The 26275-nt window shown below is 40.2% G+C and overlaps 1 long non-coding RNA gene and 2 pseudogenes across 2 annotated transcripts in view; 2 read left to right on the forward strand and 1 right to left on the reverse strand.

The window, feature by feature from the left end:
* The window catches only part of LOC138923674 (uncharacterized), a 40673-nt gene extending 14398 nt beyond the window's left edge, over window positions 1-26275 (forward strand). For both annotated transcript variants that reach the window (XR_011437658.1, XR_011437661.1), the window contains exons 2-3: window positions 1398-1509; window positions 25024-26275. This is a non-coding gene — a long non-coding RNA (uncharacterized lncRNA). The remainder of the gene's footprint in view (window positions 1-1397; window positions 1510-25023) is intronic.
* Window positions 8394-10064, forward strand: LOC100054181 (olfactory receptor 13A1-like; annotated as a pseudogene).
* Window positions 8456-9150, reverse strand: OR13A33P (olfactory receptor family 13 subfamily A member 33, pseudogene; annotated as a pseudogene).

The following is a 26275-nucleotide window of genomic DNA, read 5'->3' on the forward strand; positions in this document are numbered from 1 at the left end:
CTTCAACCTTCTTGGTGAAATATTCCTTCTGTTCATTAATTTTACTCCTGAGCTCATTGAACTGTTTTTCTGAGTTTTCTTATAACTTGTTGAGTTTCTTTATGAAACCTATTTTGAATTCTCTGTCCGTTAGATTGAAACTAGAATGTAGGTCTAGTTTCTGGAGTCTTGTCAGTTTCCTTCTGTTCTGCAGTGTCCCTGTATTTCTTCATGGTTTCTGATGAATTGATTCTTTGCTGTTGCATTTGTGATAGTAATCATCTTTTCTTATTTGGATATGGCTTTGGTTACTTGATCCAGATCTGCTTCTAATTGTATTTGGGAGCCTGTACTTTCCAACTTCCACTGCCTCTATCAGAAGTATTGTCAGTGCCCTCCTTGTGCAGCTTGTGCCTCTGGGATTGCTGGTGCCTTGCTGCTTAGATGTTGCTGCAGTCTCATGTCACACCATTGGGGTCAATAGGCTGTGAGCACTTCTGATGCTTCTGGGTTCACCTGGGTTTCATGTTCCTCCACTGGTTCTCCATGGGCTTGGATGCTTCTGTCCCATGTGTCACGTACACTGCTCTTCCTGCGTTGTTTGGGTGTGCACCACTACCAGGGGTGATGGGTTCATGGGTTTGGCTGGCACTGGTAAGGGCCTGGTGACCTGGAGACTTGTATGCAGCCCTCACTGACGGTGAAGCTGGTATCGGGGTGCTGTCCCTGGGGGCTGTGTTACCAGTTCTGCTGTGGTTCCTGATGCTTCTGGTTGCAGTTTCCACCTTCCACCTGGTTGGGGGCAGGGGCTGTTTTTCTGCTCCTGTCTCATCTCTTCACATTTGTGTGGGTTGGGCTGTTGCCACTGCTGCCACTCCAGTGACTGCTGCATGGGCAGAGCCACTGCAGTGCCCATGGGAGTTTACACATGCAGGCCAGGCCACCCTCCCCTCCATTCACAGTTGCATGGGATACTGTGCAAACTCAACAAGTTTTTTTCCTGCATTGTATAATCTGCTCTTAATCCCACCCAGTGTATTATTAATTTCAGACATTGTAACTTACATCTCTGGAAATTCAATTTGAGTCTTTTTATATCTTCTTTGTCTACGTTTATTATGCTTTACTTTAGCTTCTTGAACATATGGAATATTGCTATGATGACTGTTTTAATCTCTTTGTCTACTAATTCTATTATTTTTGTCATTTCTGAGTTTGTTTTGATTCATTTTTCTCACTATGGGTATGTTTTCCTACTTATTTTCATGTCTAGTATGCAAATAATGCCTGCTATGAGAATTATTTTTAAGATTCTGTGGACATCTTAAAGAAAATAACAATGTTCAATAGTTTGTTCCAGGGAAAAATGAGCATTTCCTGTTTTTTTTTTTTTTTTTTTTTTTGCTGGTTTCTCATAGAAGCAGCACAGAGGAAAAGATTCAGAAACTAAGGATAAAGATGCAGGAAGATCGCGATGGAGAGGAATGAAATTGAGGAGCTCTAATGGATGGTATTTCTCTTCTTAGGAAGGTAGGAGATAAGGCCAATAATTGAGTGTGAGGGAAAAGTAGAAGGGGAGAAAATTGAAGAGTATGAAATGTGCTCAGGGCTGCAGCTGGGTGATAAGGAATCAACCAAAAAGTAATAACTTGATTGTTTTAATAGTTGGTCCTAGCTGAGGTTAGGGGTTAGGCCTGGAAAATGTGGGCAGTAGTATTGTCCAGGCAGGACTCCTCATTACATTCTGTAGATCCCTAAATGTGCACTAGCTTCCATGAATCTCCTTGGACAGAAGGGCTCTCTGAGTGCTAAGTCTCACAGCACAGACACTGCTTTCTTTCAGTCAGTCATGCCACACCTCTGCTTGGCACTCTTCTTTATCAGATGGAAACTTTTTGGGGTTATGCATAACTTTTCAGGGTCCCACCACTTTGGTACTCTTTCTGGATACTGCATGAGGATGTTAGAACTCTTGAATTAATCTTGTTACTTTCTTCTTTTAAGTTTCAGTATTTATCCTTTGCCTCTCTGCTTCTTTCACCCTTCTTCACCTTTCCCTCCTTCCTGTATAGCTGTATACCCATTCCCCTTTTCTTTTTTGAATCTTTGTTCTTGAGAGTAACATATAAAACTCATTCTGACTGCCAGTCTTTTGTGTAATCGCCTATCTTTAGTTTCTATTGCATTTCTGTGGCAATTGTTAATTTTTTCCAAAAATTTATTCTCCCTTTTCCTGTGCATGTGACTTCTCAGCCTGACTAAATTTCCAAGCTTCCCTTGCATCTAACTGAGGCAATGTAACAAAATTTTTGCCAGTAGAATGTGAGAAGCTATGTGTCCAACATCTGCCTCTCTTGCTTAAAATAAATTGCTTTTCCTGGGCTTCCTGTCTCTTCCCTTCTTATCAACTGAAATGTAGAGGTTGTGGCAACTTTCATTATGGTGCAGAGAATAACAGCCTAGGAGATCAAGAATTTTTGACTTGTGAAGAAGCTGGGTCCCTTATGACTTAATGGAGCAAGCCTACCCCATCAGTCTGAAACTATCCCCCCATTCACGAAGACCTTCAGACTGTTGAGTGAAAGAGAAGGTATTAAGCCACCATATATTTGGGTCTCTTTGTTATAACAGTTTAGCCTTTAACCTAACATACACATTTATTCCTAAATGGTAGTATATTATTAACATCACAGGAAGGGAATCCTTTGTTTTTGTATCTTTTATTTTGTTGGAAAAAAGATAGTCTGCTTGGGCTTAATACTGCCAAGGTAGAATTTGCCTGTGTAACTTTTCTATTGATGACTCATCCATAATAACAACTTACATGGTTTCTAAAACGGATTCATATACATCATCTTATTTAATTCAAAGAAAAATCCCAAAGGTAGATATTATTATTTCTGTTCTATAGATTAAAAAATTTAGACTCACAGGGATTATGAGACTTACACAAATTCACACAGCTACTTAAGTAACAGAGTCAAGTCTCAAAGCCATTTGCGAACTATTTAGTTTACTGCTTGTCCCAAGTAGATCATGCTGCTTAGTAAAATTAGGACTATTTGAAGTACCTTTTAATAACAAACCCAACTCTCCAACCAAACTAATCAGTCACTTAATCAACGGTTATGTAAGTGCCAGTTATATTCAAGACATTTTCATAGGGGGGTAGGTTACAGGCAAATATCAACTGTTCTCTGAGTGCTAACTAACACAGAAGAACATATATATGTAAATAGGTGCCAAAGTGGGGGAAGAGTAAATAGAATATTGCTAAGCCCTTTTCGTGTTTTAGCTACTGTGATAATGAGGTGTCTTATTGTTATTATAAGTAAGTCCTAGAGGGGTTAAGACACTCACCCAAAGTCACACAATCAGTAGGTTTCGGGGTTGGGATTTGACCCTGTGTCTGTAAAGACTTCAAAGCCCATGTTATTACCACTAAAGCATGAATGTGACAGAGCTTTATCAGAGAGCGATCATTTCCCTCCAAGGAGTCAGAAAGGCTTGATAGAGGAGATGGAGTTAGATCTGGGTGGGATTTGGATACAGACAGAAAATATGGGAATGGGAATGGGAAAGGGAAGATACCTTGGTAAGGGACCCAAGGTGTGAGTGAGGGACAGTGAAGGGCCAGCTCTGTTGGTAAGGGTGGTTTATGCAGGGGAGCATGGGGACATTTGCTCCATACCTCTAGTCTGCCAAGGAAGACAGTCTAGAAATGCTAGCTGTCTGCCTGATACCCTCTTGTCAGTCCACATGTGTTTTCACATTATTCTGAGTACCTGGATCTGGGTCTACCCTGCCCCAGATTCTGTGAACTGGGAGAGAGGGTCAGTCCTGCCCTCTGCTCAGGCTTTCACCCTTTTATGTACATTTAGATCAGAAGTCTGAACTGGCCTTCATATGAACACCAATGACAGTCAAGTACCCAGCAAAGAGGCACTTAATTTAATTGCTCCTTCAGGGTCCACTTAGAGTGATCTCTGTGGATATTTCTCCCAAGTGTCTCCCCCAGGCAGTGACAAATTTTGCTAAAGATGAGCCAAAAAATCTTGGCAAGATCAGTTTAAATAGGAGAAGAAAGCTTCATCTCATCTAGACCTGTCTTGTCTTAGTTCGCATACTGCCTTGTTGTCACTAGGTTTCCAGCCTCAGTTGTGGTCAACAGAGAAAGGACGGATATACATAAAATCTATTATCTTCACGAAAGTGAAAGAATTTTTTCAAGGTAATTAGGAATATTCTGAAGATGGTTCATTGTATAGGGTGATATAAAAGAATGAGAAAAATTCTACTCATAACTTTAAGTCTGCATAATCTGCATTATGAAATGTATAAAAGACTTGACGATTTTTGTTTAGCTGACTCAAAGTCAGTAACATTTGTGGATTTCTCACTGTGTATTATTACTATTTGATCAGGAAATGAAATAGTAAAGCAAATAGGATGCCAAAACTGGCTGAGAGTTTAGGGTTTGCCTTCCACACCTCAATCATAATAAATGTCCACATAAATTCTTGGTTGATTTTTCTTTTTCTTGACTTTTCTTTGGCATTTGACAAGGTTGGATTTAGCGGGGGCAACTGACAATTTACACAGCAAAGAATTGTAGGCTGGAATCAGAAGTCCGGGGACTAGATACCAGCTTTGTCAATAATATTCTTTGTGACGAGGATAAGTCACTTAGATGCCTTGTGTCTTTACAATAAATAGGTTGGACTAGATCATCTTCAAAGTATATTTCAGATTTAAACCTGGACATATGAGATTTTGGCGTTTCTTTTTTTTTTTTTATTTTTTTTTAAAGATTTTATTTTTTCATTTTTCTCCCCAAAGCCCCCCGGTACATAGTTGTGTATTCTTCGTTGTGGGTTCTTCTAGTTGTGGCATGTGGGACGCTGCCTCAGCGTGGTCTGACGAGCAGTGCCATGTCCGCGCCCAGGATTCGAACTAATGAAACACCGGGCCGCCTGCAGCGGAGCGCGCGAACTTAACCACTCGGCCACGGGGCCAGCCCCGATTTTGGCGTTTCTTGATTTTTAGTTTTCTGGTCTTAACATATGTTTACAATTTACCTTCATATATAATAGAAGGACATTGGATTAATTATATAGTGTCTATGAAAATCCTTAAACCCCTTAGAGATAAAAACAATGGAAGTAGTCAATTTCTCCATTATTAATTAAATACCTTAAAACAGTAATAATTCTCCATTTGTAAAATTATGAAAAATAAGTTGGAACTAAGATAAAACTTCACTAAAGCAAATTATCTTCCACAGAAAATTCCATCTATCTTTTTTTTTTTAAAGATTTTAATTTTTTCCTTTTTCTCCCCAAAGCCCTCCAGTACATAGTTGTATATTCTTCGTTGTGGGTCCTTCTAGTTGTGGCATATGGGACGCTGCCTCAGCGTGGTTTGATGAGCAGTGCCATGTCTGCGCCCAGGATTCGAACCAACGAAACACTGGGCCACCTGCAGCGGAGCGTGCGAACTTAACCACTCGGCCACGGGGCCAGTCCCAAAGATTCCACCTGTCTTTAGGAAAAACTCAATGAAGCAAACTTTTAATTTCAGAAATTTTGAGGACACTTCATGCTGTTTCTTTAAAGTGATTAAACCATCCAAGATGCATTTTTATTTTCTCTGAAACTTGAGCACTGAAGGGTCTGGTAAGTGTGGAAAATAACCACTGTTTAAATGTCCTATCACCTTGCGTGTGGGGAGTTGGGTTGTCTGAATGTAGTATGTGTTTAAACTTGACAATAGATACCTGAAATCTTTTTCTTTTCCCTCACATCTTTGGTCATAATCTTGTGAAGATTGATGAGAATTAAAGCCCATGCCCTATGAACCTCTAGAGAGAAAGGTCTTTGTTATTTTCAGAAGAGGAAATGACCGACTAAGGTCCAACAGAGATTTCGTGGTCATCCTTAGAAAGAGTCTTGGCATCTGATTCTTTGATATCCTTGTTGACCAATTGGATGAGGAGACTGTCCACCTGCCCTGGAAATTATAGTGAGAGGGTAATTATCTGAGGGATAATTTGCTCCCAGAATGTGAATTGGTTTGTTGACATTTCCTTGTGCTCAGCACCTGTTCAAAACTTGCATTTATGTTGCTGTTTATTTAATTTTTCTATCCTCACTCTGGAGCTGAGCTAAGAGAATGACCAGGTTTAAGATTTCCTTTACAATAGGTTCTCTTGGCGCTCCAGTAACGCTATAATATGATAGAGCTGGACACTACAGCTCAGTATTTGGTGATGGACATGTCTGTCTCTTCCTAGGTGTGGCCGCAGCATTCTGAGTCTCTGGTTTGTAATCTGTACTGTGGAGCAGACTGTGAGTGATGACGGGGCATCATGTGGCTAGAATCTACCTCAGCTGTTCAGTCTCACAGTGGTTAAACAGAAGTCACTCACCAGATTGTGGTGAGGAACCAATAAAGTTACAGAGCAGCAAATACAGTCTGCAGATACCCAACTTAAACTTAAAAAGTGTCCCAAACAAAAACGAAACAAGCATATTGTATTTATTACATTCACCAAAGTGATCGAGCTGACCTGATACCTTGCTGCTGGGAAGATGGAGCTGGAACTCCACCATTCCATCAGCTCTGATCAGAGTCCTCACTAATGCAACTTACTGCTCTCAGTCAGAGGAATCTTAGGCCTTTCTGTTCAAACAACAGTCTTCACCTTACAAAGTGGTGATGTGACCCGATTGCAGTTCGACAAAAACCAAAATTCTTAATTGAAAAGGAGAATCTTACTTAAATTAACTCTTTTAATGAATAAAGAGTTGAAAAGGAGAATCAAATGCGACACCATACTGATTTCACCTTAAACAATAAAGAATGAGCGCCATCTTGAGAATAGAAAACATTTTGCTTTTATTTGTATCGACTGTTCTTTAGCAATATGTATTTGTATGTATGTATCTTTAACAGATGTATTTGAGGGCCCACCTGTTCCATACCAGGCATAGAGCTATGTGCCAAGCAGAGATGTCCAGATGTGAATGAGGAAAATGTACCAACCTTAGCGGAGAGGGTTGGCTAGTGATGTATAATGGGTTCTAGGATAGAAGTCAGTACAGAATCCTGAGGGGCCATCAAGGAGAGGGTGGTTCTTTCTCTCTAGGGAAAGGATGTTAGAAAAGGAGGTGGCTGATGATCAATATGGTTCATGAGTAGGAGGGCATTCCCAGCTGAGAGGGCTGCAAGAATGATGCCATGAAAACCTGGCATGACTTGTATGTTGGTCAGCCTGGGAGTTCTGGGTGTGGCTGGAACTCTGGCTTTGAGGGATAAAATGAGTGGAAAGACATTGGCATGAAAGGAGGTGGATCCAGGAGTGGCAGCTGGAAGCCTTTGTTCTGTCAGCAGTGGGGAGCCATGGAAGAGTTGTCAGAAGGAGAATTATGTGATAGATCTGCCTTTCTGAAAGGTTATTAAATGGAAAAATCAGAAATTACAGAGCAGCAAAAAGAAGAAATGAAATCAAGTACAATCCATCCCCACTGTTCAAATTCTGGTCTATCACTAGCCAGTTCTTTTTCCATGGGTGTGTATGCGAAGATGCTTCCTCTTTTAAATCAAAATGAGATCCTACTGTACAGACTATTTTTGAACTGTTTTCATTCTGTCTTCATAATCATCAGTCAAATGCTTCTAAAACATCATTTTGGTAAGAACACAGCATTCCATTATATCAATATATCACAATTTACTCTCCTTTAAGAGTGTAGGTTGCTTTTAAATTTTTGCTATGATAAATAATGCTGTGACAACACCATGAAGAGTCTCTTAATTATTTCCTTAAGGTAAAGTCCTAGAAGTGAAAGTTCTGCCTCAAATGGAATACAAATTTTAAAAGACCTGCATCTTGGCACCCTTGCTAAAGTTAGTCAATATCATGGTTTTCTAACTTTGCCAAATTGTGGCTGATAGAGTGGATCACTGATTTAACTTGCATTTCTTTGAGGTTGAGGATGCTTCATGAGTTTAATTGGCCATTTGTACCTCCTTTTTGTTTTTGTGTGTGTGAGGAAGACTGTCCTTGAGCTAACATCTGTGCCAATCTTCCTCTACGTTATGTGGGATGCCTCCACAGCATGGCTTGATGAGCAGTGCTAGGTCCACGCCAGGGATCCGAACCTGTGAACTCTGGGCTACTGAAGTGGAGTGTGTGAACTTAACCACGATGCCATGTAGCCAACCCCAACTTGTACCTTCTTTTTATGAACTGAATGTTCATATCCTTTTCTTATTGTAACATTTCTGTGTTTATCTTGATTATAAGTCCTAGTGCATCTGTATAATATTGCTTGAGCCATGATGTCAGGGATGAATGAAACATGGTAGCAGCTTTCCTTAGGACATCTCTCGTTTCTCTCTCTAGCCCTGAAATCACGTGAAGTTGCGGGTGGAGATTCACCTGATAGCTGTAGAAACCCCTCTCAGCCCCAGGACCATGAAGAATCAGACTCTGGTAACAGAATTTATCCTGCAGGGCTTTTCGGAGCACCCAGAATACCGTGTGCTGTTTTTAAGCTGTTTCCTCTCCCTCTACTTTGTGGCCCTCCCAGGAAATATCCTCATCATTTTGTCCATCACCTTCCATCCCAGGCTGCACACTCCCATGTATGTTTTTCTCTTCAACTTGGCTACTATGGACATCATCAGCACCTCCTCCATCATGCCCAAAGCAGTGGAAGGTCTGATATCAGGAAAGCCCCCTCTCCCATGGGGGCTACATGGTCCAGCTTTATTTCCTCACATGGACTGAATCCTCTGAGCTGCTCCTCCTAACAGTCATGGCCTATGACTGGTCCGCAGCTATCTGCCACCATCTGTATTACAGCACCAGAATGAGCAAGACATTCTGCTGCATGCTGACAACAGGTGAGTGGGTGCCCTGTGCCTTCAACACAGCCATCCACACTGATGCTGCACTTGCATTTCTGTGGGCCCAGTGTCATTACCCATCTCTTCTGTAAGGTCCCTCCTCTGTTAATTCTCTCCTGTAGCTCCACATATGTGAACAGCATCATGATTGTCCTGGCTGATGCCTTTTATGGCATAATGAACTTCCTGATGATCATCGTGTCATATGGCTTTATCATCTCCAGCATCCTAAAGATGCAGACTGCTGCCAAGACCAGCTAGGCAGCCAGTTGAAGGGGCGGATGGAATTAATAGACAGAACACAGTTATATAATAGACACAACACAATATGTATTATTCAATGGGACAGGGGACTATCAGCCTCAAGGACTGAGGTGAGGTCCCTGTGATCGCCATGTATTTATTTGTGGGCAAAGAAATACAAGCATAGCAGGAACTCATGCCAGCAGGGATATGCAAGTCAAACCTCAGCAGTTCTAGTCTTCCTCCCTTCAACGTGCCCCGGCCCTACCCAAGGCCATTCCCTTAGGGAGTATCCTAGGAACAACCAGCAAGTTACGCAGACGGCGTTCTGTTCCTGCAAGAGCCCAGCGTTCCTAAGCCCCCTGCCTTCATGTTTGATAAGATACTCCCTTCCAGCCTTTGATTCCAAAGCACAATCTAGTATAGTAATTTATGAGAATTAGCAGATCATGTATTTCTCAGCCACCCATTTATAACTTATTCTTGCTAAGTTTAAAACCTAGCAAGAATGTTGCTATGATCTCCTGCAACAACGGACTGCAGAGGGGAAGAAGAAAGCCTCTACACCTGCTCTTCCCATCTTATTGTGGTGTGCATGTTTTACACTGCTGTTTTCTCTGCCTACATAAGCCCTGTCTCCAGCTGTAGTGCTGAGAAGAAGAAGTTGGCTGGCATGCTGTACACCATGGTGAGCCCTACTCTCAACCTCCTCATCTATACTTTGAGAAACAAGGATGTCAAACCAGCCCTCAGGAAGCTTTTCCCCTTCTTCAGAAATTAATCTGTGTCTTCTGAAGCTCTTCTTGGAAACTGAAGTTTTAGTGGGAATTGACCTTTCTGTGCAGGGTCTGATGAGCAAGTTTCTGGACTGGAAGGTCAGCAAACCTGTCTGTTCTACCTGTGCCATTCTGTAGCAGAATGTCTACATGGATGAGCTTAGAATTCTGATGCCCCAAGGTTGGGTGATGTGAGGACTGTGGTTTGACATGACCCTTTGAGACATGTGGTCTCAAGGTCTGACTCCAAAGTAATGTCTGTGCTGAGTTGGCAGAAAAACAAAGCTCTCTAGGAGAAGAAACGGGTCTCGTGCTTTAGACTTAACAGCTGTGTGAAAATGTTTTCCTGTTTCCTTTTTCTTTTGTATGTACAGTGTTCAGTATGTAGATCCTGAAATCACACCTAGAATTTTGGTGTGTGGGCCTGAAAAGAATTAGGCAGGATATGTGGACTTTATAGCATGTGGATTGTCAGACTGAAGAATTGCTTTAAGGTGACCACTGGCCCCTAAGAAACCATCTACTCCTACTCTCTTACCTCATGTGTTTCCTCTAGAGCCAGTCAGACTCCAAAATAGTTCAGAATGCAATGAAAACAGTTGTTTCTGTTTTTTATTTTCTTCTCACTAACAATCAAGGTAAAATGTATTATTAGGACCACCACTTTGTTTATTTGTTTTAACAGTTTTACTGAGGTATAATTGATATGCAAAAAAGCTGCATATAGTTAATGTGTACAATTTGATGAATATGGACATATGCAGTCACTATTTTGTTTTGAATGTGGAAATTTCAGCTGTAACACTTGATGCATGGGCTGTACATCTAGACCTTGCCTGAGATTTCTCATCCCTCCTTTACTTTGTCCTCATATCATGAGGATCTGACCTATCTCATTGATCTGGAGTGGGAATAACTGCTCTGATTAAGCTATAAAGTTGCACAGCATTGTAAGCATTGCTACCCTCCCATTGTTTCAGAATACAACCAGGTGGACAAATCCTCCATGTCTAATGAAGACAAGTCTTGAACTTGGCTCTGTGCTGTTAGAAAACTAGACTGGAAAATAGATTCTCTTTATCATGATCCATTAAAGATGACAGAAGAAGTTGTGAATGTTTACCTGAGTCTTTCGGATTGAATAAAAATACATACTGTTTGCTATTGAGATGTAAGCTGAGAGTAGTTTGATATTGATTTAGAAGAGATGAATTGTCCATGGTTCTTCATCCGGGATTCTCATTGTCATTCATCAGAAGCACATTGATTTTGGGTATGAAATTCAAGAATTTGATGAACCATAGACTGACTGTGGCCATAACACATAGATTGGTATGGACCAGGTCTAGTCTCTTCTAACAGAATTTTGACACCCAAATAACATGTTGAAGCCCCCAGTGGTCTCAGAGACTTTCCACTGAATAAGGCTTTGAAAACTACCACTAATGAATCAATATGATTACTAGCAGATTTTAGACATGGCAGGAAGAGCGTATATTGTGTTACTATATTCATCTTGGTTTCTTGTAATTTTTATATTTTCTACATTTTGTAATGGATTAAAAAAATAAAAAATAGATGAATATTGAGTGTTTAAGAGAGCTTTACTCATTTGACAAAACAGAAATATGAGACTTGATCTCTATTCTTGGAAAACTGGTAATCCAGTTAAGAAGGCACTAGTACCCATGATGATGCATACAAAAATAAAAGGCATGAAGACTGCTGTGTTGCAGGATGTGGTGTCATGGTGTTGTGGATGCAGAGATGTGTGTAGTTCTTGAACTGGGAGTGGGCGGATAAGATCTGGGTTCAAATTCAGCCTCTTTCAGAATACTCAACTCCTTTGAGCTGTAGTTTCTTTCTAAGTATAGTGAGGACAATAAATCAACCTAGAGATGCTGCCAAGATTGAATGAGAGAACCGAAGACAGTGATATCAAGTGCCATGTAAGCTTAAGATGTTATTTTTGGTGAGTGATCACTGAGATCAGGAGCAGCCAAGGAAGCCTGAATGTCACAGCCATTCACCACTCCTTGGCTTAGGGTGATGTTCGCAGTGGTTAGCTGGAAAGGGCAAGTTGAGGCCAAGTGGCGTGGGACCACACAGAAAGGGGCTGTTGTGTATTTGACTCTCTCAAATGACCTAGCAAGGAGAAGCAAGTGGGATGGGTAAATGAGAGACCATGCCCCGATGGTTGTTCTCCGAGGTAATGTGGATCCTCTTTATCTCAGGAAGCTTCAGGCTCGTGAGTGACACCATTTCTACTTGGGAAAGGCCAAATAAGGGAGTTTCCTGACAGAGATGGACTGCCAACCTTTCCTTAATCCTAGATTCTCTCCTAGCTCCTGAAAGCCCATCTTCTTTCAGCCCCAACACGTTTTTCCTGCTCTTCAAACTCATACAGGTCCATTTTAGTTCTCATATCACTTCTCTTCCATGCTCAGTTGAGCCCCATCTCAGTCTGTTCATCTTGTCCCCTGAGCCCCGTATGGGCAGCTGGTCCTTCTTTCTGTAGCCGTCTTGGTCCAGGAAGAGCTTCCCTTCCTGCCAGGATGCCGTCTTGCTTGGGGTTTTCCTTCTCAGGAACATATGCCTTCTTTTCCTTTAACTGACATGACAAGTGAGACTTTGTTGTTTTTGTGGCTCTTTTTCAGGAACTAGCACCAATTTTCCTCCCTTAGCTGAGACATAGAGGCAGTTCCTGCTTCCTCATAATGTTATATCTTAAAATTAGTCCTTGTGGTTTAACGCAGACAGACTCATGACCCCACAGGCATCCTGCAGGCAGCACTTCCTGTGACCAGCTGACTATGACTTCACATTGTCAATTCTTTGAAGAGCCACAGAGAAGTAATAGAACTTCCTCTTCATCCATTTTCCTCTTTTTTGTCTTTGATAATGTATATCAGTCAAGAAGGCACATCCTTTCTTCAAATGATTCTCTAAACTCAAGGCCTTACCCTTTTGACCTCTCTGGCTCAAGCAGACCTCCTGTACACGATGAGGACCATGTTGGTCTTCCAGAACCAGCAGCCATATGATAAAGAGTCTGTCTGATCCAGATAAGATATGGGCCTGTAGTGCATCCCTTTCTGTGAATGCTGCTTCATGACTGAAGTCTTTAGAGACACTCCTGTCCTTTGATCCTGGACAATAAGGTAGTTGAATGCCTGTGTTTTATATTGACTTTCCCTTTTCTTCATTTTAGGAATTAATCCTTGGGTTTGTCAACCTCAAAACCGTTGACACTTGGGCTGGGTCATTGCTGCAGGAGGTGTCCTGTGCATTGTAGGATACTTAGCAGCATCCTTGGTCTCTAACAAATAGATGCCCGTAGGATCACCCCAGTTGTGACCCTAAGAATGTCTCCAGACATAGCAAAATCAGCCCTGGAGGAGAACCAGCGAACTACAAGCAACCAGAGATGCCCTCTCACATTTGGAAGGATTTGTGGTTGTTGTTGTGCCATTTTTACCACTTTATGCCTAGTGCCTACTATTACAGCAGAGCTTCTATACATCAGGTCTGGGACTAAGTGCTGCCACTATTTGTCTTTTGTTTTCCAGTAACACTGCAAGAGCCTAAGTAATGTGTCCAAGTCACACAATGAGTGGGAGGTAGAGATAAGACTTGAATGGAAGCTCTGTGAATCCAGAGCATAAGCTCTTAACCACCAAAGTATTTTATTGCCTGTTGTGGACTCCAGCTTCTAGTGTTGTCCATGGTTGGAACAACAAGGGACTTTGCTAACAAGCAGTAAGCCTGCATCAGCTCCTGCCCAACCTGACCAATGTGTCTGGAAGAGCAATCTTTTTGAAAGTGTTTTGAAAGTGTCACACCTGCCTCAGTAGAGAACACAAGATTTAGACCCTACTAACTTTTGTCAGAGCTACAAAATTGGTGCAATGGTGTCTGCCACTTGACAGAAATTGGAGACTAGAGCCACTCTCACAAATGTAGATTTCTTAGACCCTGTCCGACAGGTGCAGGCATTTATTCCAGAGAAAGGGTGCCTCCACAACACTGGATAAGTCCCATCACATTTAACTTCCATTGCATGGAGCAGATTCTTATTTTATTTTATCTTTTAAATTTAATCTAAGAACCCTCTTTCTATTTGAAAAGGAGGCTAGAGGAGTTACTTTCATCAAAGGCAAGAAAGAGGCATTTGGCCCACCCCATCTGGGAGGGGACATAGCTAAAGGCAGGGCTAGGTCTTTGTCCTCAACCACCAACCGGGGTGAGCCCAGTAGCCTCCTCAGATGAGAGCTCTACCCGACAGCCAGCACCACTGCTGGGTCTTATAGCTAGAGAGTGCTCCTGGCATTCCCTAGAAAAGCATGTGATGAGGAGGGGACCTAGGCTTTTGAGGACATTTCTTTACACTGGTCCCATGTCAATTAAGAAAGGACCAAGTCTTGAGTTAGTCTTGCTTTGTCCTTTTTTGGGGGTAAGCAAGCCTCACGTGTTAGGCAGGCTGGGATTCCCCATACACAAGCCTGAACCTGTTAGTAGTATTGTACTGAGTTGATCTGCTTTTGTGTGCTCCCATATGCAGTCTTTTCCTCAAATATTTGTACTCAGACTATTATAGCCTAATCAGAAGAATGAGACCTATCAGAATGCTTCATTTTTCTGAATTATAATGAAATATAACCAAGAGACATGATTCGGTAGCACCATAAACGTATACTTTCTAGGACAGACTTGTCACTCATGTTTGCTGTATTGGACAGTGGAAAAATTTAGAGCCCAAATTATAATCCGACCTCCACTTAGATTCCCTGGGATGCTTTTTATGTTGCCCAGGATAACTTTTCTTGGGTCTGCATGTCAGGAAACACACCACGTTCTCCTGCTTCCTTCTGTGCTGGAGTAGCTACCCAAGCTAGTTTAGATGGAAGGGGCAGCAACTCGCTCGTTATTGACCTATTGTCTCTCAACTTCAAACCCAACTTTGGAACTCTGGGCCTGGGGTTCTGCAAACCACATTTCACCTTTACAGCTGAATTTCTTGTTTGTCTCTGCACATAGGGGGACCTAGAGGGAAGCTTAAGGACTGGAGAAGGGAGTTGGGACTTGCTCTTTCCCACTTGCTTCTGCTTCTGTCAGCATTGTCCAGTGTTGTCCTTTTACTTTGCAGCAGTGATTGGGCTCAGTGGCAGCAGCCGGATGCAGTTTTCACACTTTCAGGGGCAGCCTCATTGGGCCCCTCAGAGATTCCAGCACGTGGTCATCAGTGTTGCCTCCTCAGAGGTTTGAATCCCAACCCAGCGGAGGCTCTCCTCCAAGGTCCTGCGGAAGCAGCACCAATGAGCAGTGCATGTTCCTCAGAGGCCTGAGCCCTAGCTCTGTGGGGTCTTTTCACATGCAAGAAGACCTGGGCTGCCCAGGAAGCACACCCCAATCCAAGGTCTCTGACCCAGTGCAGTGGAGCCCCTTCTCTGGGCTTCTCAGTTACAATGGACTTAAGCTTTCCTCTTTGTTCTTCCAGTCATAGGCAATAAAGCTGCTTTCTGCACTTGCTGTCTCTGTATCGCCTCAGTGTTCCCTCCATGTCCTACAGTCCTCCAAAACTTATCTAATCAATTTCTGTATTGAATTCTCTCTGTTAAGATATGTGAGGTGGCCTCTGTTTTCCTTCCTGGACTCCAACGGATGCATACTTCCTTTCAATGGGTCATTGGCTTAATGATGCTGCTGCTGCTCCCATGGTCTCCATCAGGAGTGTTTCAGTCCCTGAGCTAAGCCTGGCTCCAACTATGTCTGACACTGACAACTGGTTGAATCCAAGCCCTTCAAGGGCCAGAGCACGTTCTGCCCCAGGAGTGAGGAGATCATAATTCTGAGTTTGTTGACATTTTTGATGACCTTAGATGATCTCTTCTATAAGAGGTAAAGCTTCTTTCAGCCATCCTCTTCCAGATTTCTAGATCCTTTTAAAAAAGAGGTTAACATGCTGTCTCATTGTGCAACTGGGTTGGAGAGGAATCTCTTTGACTAGAAAACCTCTCTTGATCTGATTTTTGGCTTCAGAACAGAGCTTATAGCCTTATTCTCCAATCACAGGATGAATGTCCTTGCTTTCCTAGTGCACCTCCCACTGAGGTTAGGGAGAGGAGCCTTATCTCTCCTTCAAACATAGGAGTAATTATCTTGGTGTCTGGAATCTAACCATGTACATTTTAAAGGTCCTTTGTTCATTAAAGTTCCTTTCATTATCCTTTCTGGAGGTCCTAAGGACCCCTGTAAAGCTCTTTCACTCTTGCCCCTTCCTAATACATCAGAGTTCTTCTGGTGGGTATACAGACCAGCTCTTTTGGATCATGGGGTCCAGTTACATGATCACAGGTCAATGTTATTAGTCACCCCCTGGTCAAAGACTGAGGGCCATTGTCCTCAATCACTGGAGGCTAATTACAGCTTTGAGAGGACTCAGGATTACAATGCAGAGTGTATAAACAAAATGAATGTAAAACAAGCCATTAGCCTATTAATTGGATCAATATATGTTATAAAGCCTATATAATTTACTCCTTAAAATATTATTTTCCCACTGGTATGACTATTTGGCCAGGATCGATCATATCATTATCTTATTCTAACTGTCTCCTTATAGAATTCCATTCCTTCTTTCCCTCTTACCACAGATACTTATGCTGCCCTCATCAACCCATGTAATACCTGCTGAGGATACAGTAGTGAGCAAGACAGGTAAAAACTGTCCTACCATCTAGTTGGAAAGGCAATTTAACAAGTAATGAAAATAAAATGTCATCGTGGGGAAGCACACCCACAGCAAGGGAACCTCATTTACCTGTAGGTGTCAAAAAAAAAAAAAAGCCGCTTAAAATTGTGTCATTTAAGCTGAGATTTAAAGGCTAGGTAGGAGATAGGCTGATTTTGGGAGGGGATGAGGAAAGAGAGTATTCTAGGTTAGAGATTCCTGGCAAGAGCAGGGGACAAGAGTGAGTGTGGCAATATGACCAGTTGAAAGAAATAAGAATAGTGCAGATTAAAAATGGTGGCAGTGACCAAGATGGTCAGACAGGAGGCTGCTGAACTTCCCTGCTCCCACAGACACCCTGAATGTACAGCTAAACGTGGAGAAATTCCCTCTAAAAGAAATTCAGAAACTAGCCGCATGGCTCCAGCACATTGAGCAAACACCCACAGCAAAATGGCTGGGAAAGGCTAAGACATACTCTTATCATAAACCCCACCCACAGCACAGTGCCATACAGTCAAGAGGGAATCTCCAACTCCCAGTTTCTCTCTGATGAGAAGGGTTTGGAGTGTATATCTAGTGCCCCAGCTTTTAAGACCCCCATCAAAGAGCTTTGAAAGCCAATGGAGCTTGTGTCCGTGAGACCCACAAGACTATAGAAAACAAAGAAGCAGTTCTTAATGGATTCATGAGCAATTGCTGTGGCTATTCCCCCAGGGCTCAGTGCAGAAAGAACAGCCAAGAATGCCCATCTTCCAATCTTTCTCCAAAAAAGGTCTAGCTGCATATGCTATAAGCGGCTTCCTGAAGATCTAGCTTGTAATTTTAGCACATATCTAGGGGCTGGCTGTGATCTCCTCAGAGACTGGGAAAGCTGGCAGATCCTTCCTCTGCTTCTCCCTCTGGCCTGCCCCAATAACAAAACCAAGTCTGTGGTATCTCCCTGGAAGGAGGTTGTGTGCATGTCTGGCACTCCAGCTTTTGGTTGCCATGTAAGGGATGGGCCCAAGGATTGCCTGGCTCTGATAGACAATGGGGCTTGCATTCATGGGTCCCATAGGACTATAGCAAACAATGAAGCAGTGTTTAAATAGGTACAGGAGCATGCTTTCCATGGGTACATACCTGGGCTTACCACAGAGGGGGCAGGAAAAAATGCCCATCTCCAAGTTTCTTCCTGGAGGAGGTTAACTATATACTTTTCCAGCTGCTAGTTGAGGATCTGGCTTCTAATTAGCCTACGTCTTGGTGCTGACTGGAATCCTTCTCCTTGGGAATGGGTGCCTCTTGGCATACCTTCAACTACTGGGAGGCACTAAGAACAAAGAAGCAACTTGAACAATCACAAAGGTTTGAGAGACAACCAGGAGCTTGGGTGAGCTGATGGACAATGTTTATCTCCAATATGAGACCACTCTGTCAAGAGAGAGAGGTCGCTGTTTTGTCTAACATGCAGAAACCAACAGAGAGTCAAGTAAAATGAAAAAAAAAAACAAAGAAATATGTTCCAAACAAAAGAACAAGATAAATCCCCAGAATCAGATCTTAATGAAATGGAAGTAAGAGATTTACCTCACAGAGAGTTCAAAATAATGTTCCTAAAGATGCTCACTGAGGTCAGGAGAGTGATGCATGAACAACACGAGAATGTCAACAAAAAGATAGAAAATGTTAAAATATTCCAAACAGAAATCACAGAGCTTAAGAATACAATAACTGAACAGAAAAATTCAATAGAGGGGTGCAACAGCAGAGTAGAGCAAGTGGAGTAAAGGATTAGTGAACTCAAAGACAAGGCAGTGGAATTCATCTAAATATGGAACAAAAAGAAATAAAATGAAAAAGAGTGAAGATAGTTTAAGGGACGTATGGGACACCATCAAGCAGACAAAATATACATTACAGAGCTTCTAGAAGGAGAAGAGGGAGAAAGGGAGCATAAAGCTTATTCAAAGAAATACTGGCTGAAAAATTCCTTAAGCTGGAAAAAGAAACAGTTGTCCAGATCCAGGAAGCCCCAAAAGTTCCAAATAAGATGAATCCAAAGAGATCCACACTGAAGCACATTACAAATAAATTGTCAAAATTTAAAGACAGAGAGAATCTTAAAAACAGCAAGAGAATGACAACTTTTTATGTACGAGGCAACCCCCATAAGACCATGGAAGACTTTTCAGCAGAAATTTTGCAGGGCAGAAGGAAGTGGTATTATATTCAAAGTGCTGAAATAAAAAAACATGCCACCCATGAATACTCTACCCAGCAAAGTTCTTTTTCAGAATTGAAGGAGTGAGAAAGAGTTTCCTAGACAAACCAACAAAAACTGAAGGAGTTCATCACTACTGGATTGGCCCTACAAGCAATGTTAAAGGAAGTTCTTCAATCTGAAATGGAAGGATGTTAACTAGTAACAGGAAAATATATGAAAGTATAAAACTCACAGATAAAAGTAAATATATAGTTACATTTAGAAAACTCTAATATTGTAATGGTGGTGGCTAAATCACTTATAACTCCAGTATGAAGGTTAAAATTCAAGAGTATTAAAAATAACTATAGCTACAATAATTTATTAATTGGATACACAATGTGAAAAGATGTTAATTGTGACATTGAAAACATAAAATGTACGTGTGTGTGGAAAGTAAAATGTTATATGCATTCAAAGTTAAGTTATCAGCCTGAAATAGAATGTTATAAATATGTTTTATGGGAGCTTCAAGGTAACCACAAAGCAAAAACCTGTAGTAGACGCATAGAAGAAGAAGAGAAGGGGATGTAAGCATACCACTATAGAAAACCATCAAATCACAAAAGAAGAGATCAAGAGAGGGAGAAAGGAGCAAAGGAATTACAAAACAGAAGAAAACAATGAACAAAATGGCAATAGTAAGCTCACATCTATCAATGATTACTTTAAATGTAAATAGAATAAATTTTCCAATCAAAAGACACAAATCGATAGCTGAATGGATAGCAATAGATAAAAAACAAAACCCATCTATATGGTACCTACAAGAGACTCACTTCAGTGTCAAGGACACAAATAGACTTAAAGTGAAGACTTAAAGTGCATGGAAGAGATATTCCATGCAAATGAAAACCAAAAGAAAGCAAGGGTAGCTATATTTATATCAGACAAAATAGACTTTAAGCCAAAGACTGTAACAAGTGAAAAGAAGGTCATTATATAATGATACGAGTGTCTTCCATCAAAAGGATATAAAATTTTTAAATATCTATGCACCCAAAATAGGAGCACCTAAATATATAAAGCAAATATTAACAGATATGAAAAGAGAAATAGACAGCAATATAATAAGAGTAAGGGACTTCAACACTCCACTTTCAACCATGAATAAATCAACTAGACAGAAAATCAATAAGGACTTAAACTACACGTTTTACCAGACAGATCAAACACACATATACCAAACATTCCATCCAATGGCAGCAGAGTAGTCATTCTTCTTAAGCACACATGTAGCATTCTTGAGGATATATCATATGTTATGTCATAAAACAAGTCTTAATAAATTTAAGAAGATTAAAGTCATATCAAGCCTCCTTTCTGACCACATGGTATAAACTAGAAATCAATTACAACAAGAAAACTGGAAAATTGGCAAATATGTGGATATTATAGGATGCAACAAAATCAGGTCTAGAGGGAAGTTTATAGTGGTAAACACTTATATTTTTTAAAAAAGGCAGGATTGAGGCCAGCCCAGGGACATAGTTGTTAAGTTCACACATTCCGGTTTGGTGGCCTGGTGTTTGCAGGTTTGGATCTGGGGTGCAGACATAGCACTGCTTATCAAGCCATGCTGTGGTGACACCTACATAAAATGGAGGCAGATTGGCACAGATGTTAGCTCATCAACAATCTTCCTCAAGCAAAAAGAGGAAGATTGGCAACAGATGTTAGCTCAAGGCCAAACCTCCTCACAACAAATGTTAAAAAAGGGAAAGATTCCAAATAAACTGCCAAACTTTACACCTTGAGGAACTAGAAAAAGAGGAATGAACTAAGCCCACAATTAGTAGAAGAAGGAAATAACAAAGATCAGAGAGGAAATAAATGAAATAGAAGCTAAAAAGACAATAGGAAAGATCAATGAAACTAAGAGCTTGGGTTTTTTGAAACATAAAATAGACAACATTTAGCTAGACTTACAAAGAAAAAAGGACTCAAATAAAATTGTAAATGAAAGAGGTGACATTGCAATTGATACTGTACAAATACAAAGGATCGTAAGAGACTACTATGAGCAATTATATGAAAACAAATTGGACCACCTGGAAGAAATGGATAAATTCCTAGAAACATACAACTTACCAAGACTGAATCACGAAGAAATAGAAAATCTGAACATACCAATTACTACTAGTGAGGAGATTGAATCAGTAATCAAAAACCTCCTAACAAAGAAAAGCTCAGGATCAGATGGCTTCATTGGTTAATTTTATCAAACATTTAAAGAGTAAATAATACCAATCCTTCTCAAACTCTTCCAAAAAATTAAAGAGAAGAGAATACTTCCAAACTCATTTTACAAGGACAGCATTACCCTGATAAGAGAACCAGACAAGGACACTACAAAAAAAGAAAATTACAGGCCAATATCTTTGATGAACATAGATGTAAAAATCGTCAACAAACTATAAGCAAACAGAATCACACAGCACATTAAAGGGATCATACACCATGATCAAGTGGGATTTACTCTAGTGACACAAGGATATTTCAACATATGCAAATCAAACAATGTGATACATACATTAACAAAATGAAGGATAAAAATCATTTGATCATCTCAATAGATGTAGAAAAAGCATCTGACAAAATTCAACATCCTTTCATGATAATAAAAGGCCACATCTGACAAGCCCACAGCTACCATTATACTCAGTGGTGAAAAGATGAAAGCTTTTCTTCTAAGATCGTGAGTAAGACAAGGGTACCCACTCTCACCACTCCCAGTCAACATAGTACTAGAAGTCCTAGCCAAAGCCATTAGGCAAGAAAAGGAAATAAAATTTATCCAAATTGGAGACTGGAGGAGCCCCCGCTAGTGTACCTAGATCATTCACATTTAATGTAGTAATGTTATTTTTGATGTCTTAGGGCTTAAGTCTGCCATTTTATGTTTTGTTTTCTGTTTGATTTTCCATTTCCTTGGCTTCCTGCATTCATACGGGTTACTTGAATATTTTTTATGATTCCATTTTGATTTATCTATAATGCTTTTGAGTGTATCTCTTTGTATAGCATTTTAGTAGTTGCTCTAGATATAATTTTATTTCTGTTTAGAGAACTTCCTTAGGCCATTCTTTTAGGATAGATATGCTGGTGTCAAACTCTCTCGGTTTTCCTTCATCTGAAAATGTCTTTATTTCTCCTTCATTCCTGAAGCATATTTCCCTGGATATAGAATTCTAGATATAGGGTTCCATATATTGACAGTTCTTCCCTTTCAGCACTTGAAAAATATTACTCTCCTTCTTTCTAGCCTCCATGGTTTCTGATGAGAAATCTACTGTCATTTGAATTGTTCTTTCACATGGGTAATGTGTTGTTTCTTTCTTGCTGCTTTCAAAAATGGTTCTTTGCCTTTAACCACCAGAAGTTTGAATATTATGTTTCTTGATGTGGACTTCTTTGGATTTTTCTTATTTGGAATTTTCTCAGTTTCTTGAATCTGTATATTACATTTTTTGCCAAATTTGAGAAGTTTTCAGCCTTTGTTTCTTCAAATCCTTTTTCAGCCTCACTCTTTTTCTCCTCTTTTTCAGACTCCAATGATATGAATGTTAGATATTTTGTTATAGTTCCATACGTCCATGAATTTGTATCTATTTTTTTTCAGTCTATTCTCTTTTTGTTGTTCATACTGGGTAGTTTCTACTGTTCTAACTTCCAGTTCATTGGTTATTCCCTCTATTCCCTACATTCTGCTGTTGAGCTTATCCATTGAACTTTTAAAAATTTTTGTTTATTGTATTTTTCAGTTCCAGAATTTCCTTTTGGTTCTTCTTTATGTCTTCTATTTCTTAGCAGAGAATTTCTATTTTTAAAATTTATCTCAAGCATGTTTGTAATTGTTCATTGAAGCAGTTTTATGATGACTGCTTTAAATTCTGTGTCATATCATTCTAATGTCTGTCATCTTGATGTTGGTGACTGACTTTTTTTCATTCAAGTTGAAAGATTCCTTGTTCTTTGTATGAAAAGTTATTATCCACTGAAATATGAACATTCTGTGTGTTATGTTATGAGACTCTAGCTCTTATTTAGACTTTGTGCATTATCTGGTGTTCTTTGGCACTGCTCTGGCAGAATAAGGGAGAGCTTCACCTTATTACCACCAGGTGTGAGTCCAAGATCCCCACTTGACCTGCCAATTCCATTTTAGTAACATAATGCAATTTGAGACTTTATAAACTCTAGGAGGATTATATGTACTCCACTTTGAAGATTTTCATGGAGGACAACACAGACATTTGGGAGTCCATATTACTATATCTGCATACATAATGAAAGAATAACTATGATGTTTGTATTATAATTTTCTATTTCCAACAAGACCCAACTGGAAGCCACCAGAGATCCTAAAGACACACTGATCTCTAGATGGCTTTGTTCCATCTTCTAATGAGGTCTGCTATGTCTGGGGTCTGCCTACTGGTCCTTGTGGATCCTGATTGGTGTCAAGAGACAGTCCAACATGAAATATATGATGAGGAAAGTTAATTTCACTGTCATCTCTGCTCTCAATGTCATGTGTATTCTCCCCAATCAGGAGAGGTAGGGGAGTAGTAACACATTTTATCTGCCCTGGAATGCATTTTTGAAAAATACTATCTACAGGGACCTGTTTGAGAGAGGAGGCTATTGTCTCCCACCACACCCTGAAGAATTTTCTCAGTGAGCAGGATCTCCTGCTGGCGGTGGCTCATGAAAGAGTAGACTGGGAGTCTGGGGACCATGGGGCCTGCAAAGAGGGTGTGAAAGCTTTTGGGATTCAAAGTGAACTCACTCCCAGACTCCAGTAGAACATTGTGGGCAGTATGTGCTCTCCTTTCTTTCCCAGGATTTCATCAGGCAAGATTGCCATGGAGCTATCACTTTGGTCTATCTCAACTTTTGAAAGCTCTGCATTCTTATGAAGAAGGATGCTTAGCAGACATGGTGCAGATGTTAAACTTTTCTCTGGGACAAATTAGGGTCATCTCAAATGCAAGTGTTTCTTTCTTTCCTTTTTTTTTTTTTTTTTTTTTTACATTTCTAACTGCCTAAACCAGCATCTTGGTTGTTGGAAGAGTGAGAGAGCAGGGGACAGAGCTCTGGCTGCTGTGAGCTGCATCTGAGTGAGTACATGATCTTAGTGTGATTGGATCATCTTGCTATTCATTTATTGTAAACTGAAGCAGAGTCTGTTCCTCTTTAAGCTAATTGCACATACTAAAAGAGTGAGTGTTTGGATAAATCAGACAGCTAGTTCAGAGATCTGAGATGAACACTAGTTGACCAGAGTGACAAAGGCTCACATAAGAGAAGTTCATGGATTTAAAGAGTGAATGAGGATATTTTATTTAGGTGGACAATAGGAGAGAAAGTGAATTAGAAAATAATTTCTGGAGTCAAGGCGTGCAATCCCTTTTCTATCCTCAGGCTGATGGACTGAAAGGGTCAAAAGACCCAAGTTCTCCCCTAGACTGACCACTTGGCCTAGAGGGAAGGGAAAATTCTTCTCTCCTACTGACTTGTCTCAAGTTGTGTAGGAAAATGGCCTGGACTAGGTCTCCAACAATCTGAGTAGAGTCCATCTGCTAATCTTCTAATCTAACTCACTTTAGAGGGCTGCAGCTGGAGCCACAGGAAGTTTTCCTACAAGTGATGTTAGGACCTCAAATATGGATGACAAATCCTAAAGATACCATGGGGGAATGTTTTTTGGTGAGATGACAGACTCCATGATGACAAGTGTTTTTTTTTTCAAGCCTCCAGTTTTCCTTCTGCAATATTCACTTTGTGGATGCGTGATATGAGTGGTGTCTTACCAGGAATGTGTTGCATGATCCGATATATCACTAAAAGAAGGACTTTTTTTCCATCTTGGCGATCGACTATATAAGAAAATGACTAACACTGTTAAAATTACATTATCATTTATGAAAACCTGAAGCCACATGCACAGTTCTTATTTATCCAGGAGTTTAGGCTGCATTTAACATAAACATATTCAAAGATAAAAATTATTTATTTTCACTTAATAATGGGCAAAAACTACACATAAAATATAATGTTTAAAATAACATCTAGTCACCATGCCTACATTAATTTATACGTTTAATGAAATTGATTTCTTCACTTTTCAGTCATGACACCCTGCAAAATAGCTCAAAGAGAGTTGACTGAAGAAATGGAAACGTCAGTGATGAAGGATGCAAGAAACAGGACAGCAGTCCAGTAATTCACCCTGGAAGGGTTTGCAGCTGTCCAGCATCATAGGAAGGTTTTCTTCCTGGTGCATCTGCTGGAGTACCTGGCCTCCATCATGGGAAACATACTCATAATCACCATCACCTGGGCTGACCATCACCTCCAGACACCTATGTACTTCTTCCTCAGCAGTTTCTCCTTTGTTGAATGCTGCTTATAACCACTGTTATTCCTAAGTTGCTGGCTATCTTTCTGTCATGGAGGAAATCAACTAAAAACATGGAAAAATCTATACCAGGGCACATACTAATCAAATTGCTCAAAACCAGTGATAAAGAGAAATCTTCAAAGCAGCCAGAAGAAAAAAAGACACATTTCATACAGAGGAACAAAGATAAAGATACCAAAGATTTCTCTTTGAAAATAACTAAGTGAGAACTCAATGACACAATTTTTAAAGGACTGTGAATAAAAATTTGCCAACCCAGAATTTAGTCATGAAAATATCTTTCAAAAGTGAAGGCATACAAAAGATAAAAGAATTAATCACCAGCAAATCTACAGAATGATAATTGGTAAAGGCAGTCCTCCAAGAGAAAGAAAATTATACCAGATAGAAATATGGATCTATGCAAAGGAATGAAGAACACCAGAAATAGTAACCATGGGGTAGGAACATAGGGTATTTTTAAATAATTTAAATTTCTTTGAAAGATCATTGACTCTGTCAACAAAAATAGTAACAATGCACTGTGGGGTTTATAACGTATGTATAAGGAAAATGTATGAAAAGAATAGCATAAAGTCTGAGGGAGTAGAAATGGAAGTATGTTATTACAAGTTGCTTATATGATATGTGAAGTGGTAAAATATCACTTGAAGGTAGACAATGATAATTTAAAGATGTATACTATAAATCCAAGGCAACCACTGAAATAAAAATCAGAGTTGTAGCTAAGGAGCCAACAAAGGAGATAAAATGGAATCATCACAATGGGGCAGCAGGAAACTTTTGGGCTGGTGAATATTTTCATTATAATCATTGTGGTGGTGATTTTACAACTGTTTAAATGTGTCAAAACTTATCAAATTGTACTCTTGAAATATGTCCATTTTATTTTGTATCAATGATACCTTAATAAAGCTGTTTCAAAGACAATAAAGCAGATTGCAATGGAATATTAAAAA

The sequence above is a fragment of the Equus caballus genome, chromosome 1 (genome assembly GCF_041296265.1).
Source record: "Equus caballus isolate H_3958 breed thoroughbred chromosome 1, TB-T2T, whole genome shotgun sequence".
NCBI classification, from domain to species: Eukaryota; Metazoa; Chordata; class Mammalia; order Perissodactyla; family Equidae; genus Equus; species Equus caballus.